Consider the following 6730-nt stretch of genomic DNA (forward strand, 5'->3'; position numbering starts at 1 on the left):
ATTTACCATTATATAAATGTGTATAATGGTTGACGACACTAATAAATGTGTGCATCACGAGTGTTACCTATCATATTACTAATAAACATTATTCCAAATTGTTATATGATGTATTTATTTTTACTTAATTTAAATTTGCTACTTTGTACAGTAGCAAATAAGTTGTACTTCAATCGCGTGTGATCCTTACGCGCACTCGTTTTTTTTCAGAACATTTGGTTTCCGATAACACCATATTTGTGCAATTTGGCTGTTCTTTTTTCACTTCTTGGCTTGGAGTGTTTTGGAAACTTTATGGTCACTGATGAGGGCACAGAACACGTCAAGGTAAAGTGAAATTGATTCACAAAATTAAATCTACTCCATGTGTTCTTTATTTTTTCAGATGATGATCGCCCTCCTGATTCTCCTGGTTCGATCTATTTCTCAAATATGCGAAAATTGGCAAATGGTTATTCCGGTGGATGCAATATGTTCTCGCAAACTGCATATGGACCATCAATCGATAAACAAACTTGCTGGGACGAATTTCATGAAGACGATGCCACTTCTATGGTAGACAAAGCGTCGCAGAGCCATCTGGCGTTGGAGAACATGGTATCATGATGGGATAGAAGGAAAACAAAGATTTGGATTTGGATGTTTTGAATTTGGGAGTCCACCGAGATAATGGGTTATGGATTTTTTATTTTCTAATTTGTTGCTTAAAATAAACGTCAACACATGGCATAAGTGCAGAAACTGCGTTTACTTTTTAATTATTTATCATTTTTAATTATATGGAAATATTAAAAGATGATATTTACTCTATATGTTTATCTATATGTGCGTGCTGTTACGTATCAGTTCTAAGATAAAAAGAACTCTACTAATGTTCAAACTTCCTGAAGGTAATAATTGTTCATTCCACATGGCAAATTGGAACCCTCCAAAATTAGAACTTTCCAAAATCTAAACTTTTTGGGGTTCAAAAAAAATTGACAATTTTAAAAAAAATTGAGACTTTTCAAAAAATCATTTATATTGAGACTTTTAAAAAAAAATTGAGACTTAAAAAATTGAGGTGAATTTGAATTTTCAAAAATTGAAACTTTCGAAAAAATTGAGACTTTTAAAAACTTGAGATTTTTCAAAAATCGAGACTTAAATAAATTGCGAATTAAAAAAAATGTTCGGACTTTTCAAAAAATTGCAATTTCAAAAAAAATAAATTTAAAAAAATGAAACTATAAGAAGAATTAGGCTTTTCAGAGATTTGCTTTTTTCAGAAATTGAGATTTTTCAAAAATTGTGACTTTCGAAAAAATTGGGACTTTTTAAAAATCGAGACTTTTAAACAAATTGCGATTTAAAAAAAATGAAACTATGAATAGAATTAGGCTTTTCAAGATTTGATTTTTTCAAAAATTGAGATTTTTCAAAAATTGGGACTTTTGAAAAATTAGACTTTTGAAAAATTGAGACTTTTAGAAAAATTGAGACATTTTTAACAAATTGAGATTTTAGAAAAAAATGTTTGAGACTATTAGAAAAAATGCAATTTAAAAAAAATGATATTTAAAAGATGGGACTTTTGAAAAATTGTGACTTTTTTAAACAAATTGCGATTTAAAAAAAAATGTTTGAGACTTTTTTAAAAAATGCAATTTAAAATAAAAATGAAATTTAAAAAAATGAAACTATAAAATAAATTAGGCTTTTCAAGAATTGAAGCTTTCCAAAAATTGAGATTTTTCAAAAATTGGGACTTTTCAAAAATCGAGACATTTAAACAAACTGCGATTTAAAAAAAAATGTTTAAGATTTTTAAAAAAATGCTATTTAAAAAAATGAAACTATAAAAAAATAAACTTTTCAAGTATTGAAGCTTTTTAAAAAATTAGGACTTTTGTTAAAATGGGACTTTTGAAAAAATAGGGCTTTTCAAAAGTTGAAACTTTTAGAAAAATTGAGACTTCTTAAAACAAATTGCAATTTTATAAAAAAACGTTTGAGACTTTTTAAAAAAATGCTATTTAAAAATATTACATTTTAAGAAAATAAAACTATAAAAAAATTAGGCTTTTCAAGAATTGAAGCTGAAATGAGGTTGAGATTTTTCAAAAATTGGAAATTTGAGAGCTTGGGTAAGAAAAAAACTCTATTATTTCAGCCAGTTAGCACAACTTGTCTAATAGATTCCAATAAGAACGATTGTTCCAAATTAGATCCAATTCAAATTCGAATTCTTTCCCTGTAATTCCTCTCTCGATGATGTCGTCACAGTCAATTAGAAACATGTGTATGTATATTTTTCTTGTTCCTGTTTTAAAATCGTTTCAAAGTCATAAACACGATTTAAATGCACTAAAGATGTCAGCTGTCACCGGTAACTTATTTGGGAGCGGGAAAATATATTTATAGATTCCAATCGACTCCTAAATGATATGGAAATTGAACTCCTAAATGGAACTCCTGTATTGTTTAACCCATCCAGGTAAAATGCTTTCTTTTTGAAGTATGGACAAAAAGTAGACTCTACTGACGAACTAAATTTTTTTACAAACAATTGTCTTAGAGACTTAGATTGTGACATTGATGACAAACTGTTAAAATGACAACATTTAGGCCATGGATCTCTACAAATCATGCAACCTTAGTAAAAAAACAAAGAGAACTCTACTGACGTGCAAACAGAGGCAGCACCTAAGAAAGAAACTCGTAAAGTGCTAAATTTAGAAACATTACTCTCTACAGATCAGAGACATGGATTTTAAGGAAAACTAACTGGATTGTCTCTATGTGTAATAAAAAGTCTCGTAATTTTTATCTAGTTTCTACTAAGCTAATAAAAAAAGAGTGTCCAAATAAAAAAGTGTGCTCAGAAAAGATTATCCCTTTTTTTGTAAATGAACAATTTAGTATCTTCAAATAAAATGAAAAAAGTTTTGGACGCGCAAGGCACCATGAACCGAGCATGTTGTAAATTTATTTGTGGATTTCAAGGTGAATTTTACGTAAATTTTGTATCCGAAGCGATTTCCTGTTTATCTTAGGATGTGTGTATATACATATATAAATGAATAAATATATATATATACTTGAATAAATATACAGTTTTGAATAAACCAGTATTAATAAACCCTTATATTTAGCCGATTTACAATATGTGAATTCGGGACATTTTTCTAAATTTCTTTAAATATCTCAAAAGTTTTGTCCAGGACACTCTTTTTTGGTAAGTTTAGCAGAAACTAGATGAAATATACTATAATTCCATGTGGTCTGTCGTAAACACTCCCATTTGATTTTTTTAATAAAACCAATGTGAATCATCATAATATATTTTACCAATTTGCAATATGTGGATTCCAGACATTTTCCTAATTTCTTTATGTATCTTGAAAGTTTTGTTCAGAACACTGTTTTTTAATAAGTTTAGCAGAAACTAGATAAAATTTACTACAATTCTATATAGTCCGCCTTATACACCCTTACAGATAAATTTTGAGAAAAAAACAGCACCCTTATATTTGCCAATTTGCATTATATGGACATTTTTCTGAATTTCTTTATGTATCTAAAAATATTGATCCAACACACTTTTTTTCATTAGCTTATCAGAAAACTAGATAAAATATACATTATTTTGATAAGAATAGTTTATTATAGCCAATTCTTTATATTGACTATATTAATTTATTATTTAGTATATTATAGTACTTTTGAATGGAACTAGTTTGAACTCTCGCCTTCAAATTTTGTCCAAAGATTTCGAGCATTTTTCCACATTTTTTTAAATATCTCAAAAAATTTATTACAGACACTCTTTTCTTGTTAGCTTAGTAGAAAGTAGATAAAATATACTAAAATTTATTATAAACTGTTTCATATACTTTCATACAAAATTCTTGAATAGTTTGAACTCGCCCTAATGTATTTTACATATTTACAATATATGGATTCAGGTAATGTTTCTACAATTTTTTAAATAACTAAAAAAATTGTTTGGGGCACTCTTTTTTAATGAGTTTAGCAGAAACTAGATAAAATTTACTACAATTCCATGTAAACCGTCATAAACACTCCGATACAAACATTTTGAATAAAATTAGTACGAACCGCCCTAATGTATTTTCCAATACGTGTCACGAGAGATCTTGACGTTTTTCTGAAATTCTTCAAATATCTCAAAAATTTTATCCAGGACACTCTTTTTCAAGCAGCTTAACAGAAGCTAGATAAAATTTACTAAAAATACATATAAACTGTCTTATACACTCTGACACAAAAAAATAGAATAAAACCAGATGAAAACCTAATGAATCTGGAATGGAATGATTCCACACATTTTTCTATTTTTTTTTAAATATCTCAAAAACTTTGTCCAGGATACTCTATTTTCGTTATCTTAGCAGAAACTGGATACAATTTACTAAAATCCTTTCTAAACTATCATATACACTCTGACACAAAAAAATAGAATTAAGCCAGGACGAATGTAGCCCTAATGTATTTTACATATATACAATATATGGATTCGGGACATTATTTAAACTTTTTTAAATATCACAAAAATTTTATCCAGGACACTCTTTTTCAAGCAGCTTAACAGAAACTAGATAAAATTTACTAAAAATACATAGAAACCGCCTTATACACTGTGACACAAAAAAATAGAATAAAACCAGATGAAAACCTAATGAATCTTGCAAATTTACAATATATGGAATGATTCCACACATTTTTCTATTTTTTTTAAATATCTCAAAAACTTTGTCCAGAATACTCTATTTTTGTTATCTTAGCAGAAACTGGATACAATTTACTAAAATCCTTTCTAAACTATCATATACACTCTGACACAAAAAAATAGAATTAAGCCAGGACGAATGTAGCCCTAATGTATTTTACATATATACAACATATGGATTCGGGACATTATTTAAACTTTTTTAAATATCACAAAAATTTTGTCCAGGACACTCTTTTTTAGTTAGCTTAACAGAAACTAGATAAAATTTACTAACATCCCATACATACTTTCATATATACTCTGACACGAAAATTTTGAATAAAACCCGTGCAAATCACACTGGTATATTAGGTTGTCAAATATCTCCCTTCCGCTTTTTTGCTCTTGGTTTATAATACAAAAAGGCGGAAGGGAGATATTTGACAACCTAATATTTTACTAATTTGCAATATATAGTTTCCGGACATTTTCCTCAAATTCTTCAAATTTCTCAAAAACTTCTCGAACTCTTTTTTATTTAGCTTATCAGAAACTAAATATTTTCTTTTACTCTCGTGTTTCTTTTACTATAATTAAATAAGTTTGAAACGATGAAAAGTTCATTGGCTTTGGCATTTCGAAACCAAAACGAAAATGTTTTCGAGGCCATGACGATATATAGAATACACTGAATGTAAAATCCGAAAATAGATAAGACACTCCGAAACTTATACTGTACATTATATGTAGATCTGTAGAACGATAATAGTCTTAATCATATTAAAAAAATACACATGTTCCAAATTTGGTCTCAAACGATTCAGAATGGCTTGAGGAAACATAAAATTAGCAAAACGGATTTTCTGGCTAATAAGTAACTGAATAAATAAATATGTTAAGTATGTTTTAAATCAAATAGTTTTATTATTTTATCTAGAATTAACTTGGTTCAAGAAATTCCAAAATATCATGCAAATTGGAGCACAGTAAAAAAATTTACAGGTTACACCTTTTTTTTCTCTCCATTTACTGCACTAATTACTAATAAATAATTTAAAATAAGAGTCTATTATATATATATATATATATATATATATTACTAGCTAACCCGGCAAACGTTGTTTTAACATAAAAAATATGCCTAAATTGTTAAAAAATTAATAAAAGCATTAAATTGAAAAATAGTGAATGTCAATTTTATATATCCAATATGCACTTAATTTATAATGTCAAAATATTTCCTTCTTGGTCCATAATTAAATAATATGATATATTTATTTACAATAATGTTTTGTATCTATAATTTGCTTGGCAATATTGCCTATAACATAACTTGAATAATTAATTTCTCTGCTTCTTATTGAGTAAGTCGTTAAACATTTTTTTTGTGAAATGTCATAATTTTGTTTATGATTAATTTTAAATTCAATATGCCGCTTTTTTATTGTGATCTATAATGTTTTGATAAAGTTTTGTTTTCCGAAATTATTTGGTAAGCTAATCAATTAAATCTAAATCGTATTTCTATTATATAATTATTTTCATAAATACTGACAAATGACATTTAATTTTTTCAAATGTCAACATTTATTCAAATTTTTGAGCATTGATTTTTAATTTGATTTAAAACTATAAATAGTGATTTTGAATATAGCATTTCATCAAATTTGGATTTAAATGTTGGATATTTCTATATATGTACATGTTTTTGATTTTATTTTTTGAAATGTCAAATTTTTGTTTCAAAAATTATATATCGAAATTACCTTAAATTTTGACATTTGTTATTTTAGTTGTTTTTTTTTTGTGGTCATTTTCTGTCAAAATTTTTAGAAATTTATAAAATTATATATTTATTTCAAGTTTACTTTTCAAAATTTCCTATAACCTAAGTTGGATATATATACACACGATGAGCCGATAAAATTTAAAATCGGTTCAGTAGTTTGGGCGTCCATCGCGAACCAACATCGTGACACGAGATTTATATATAAATATATATATATATATATATAT

This window comes from Ctenocephalides felis, unplaced genomic scaffold (genome assembly GCF_003426905.1).
Source record: "Ctenocephalides felis isolate EL2017-DRISC unplaced genomic scaffold, ASM342690v1 CF-g0.4_SCAFFOLD_00845, whole genome shotgun sequence".
NCBI lineage: Eukaryota > Metazoa > Arthropoda > Insecta > Siphonaptera > Pulicidae > Ctenocephalides > Ctenocephalides felis.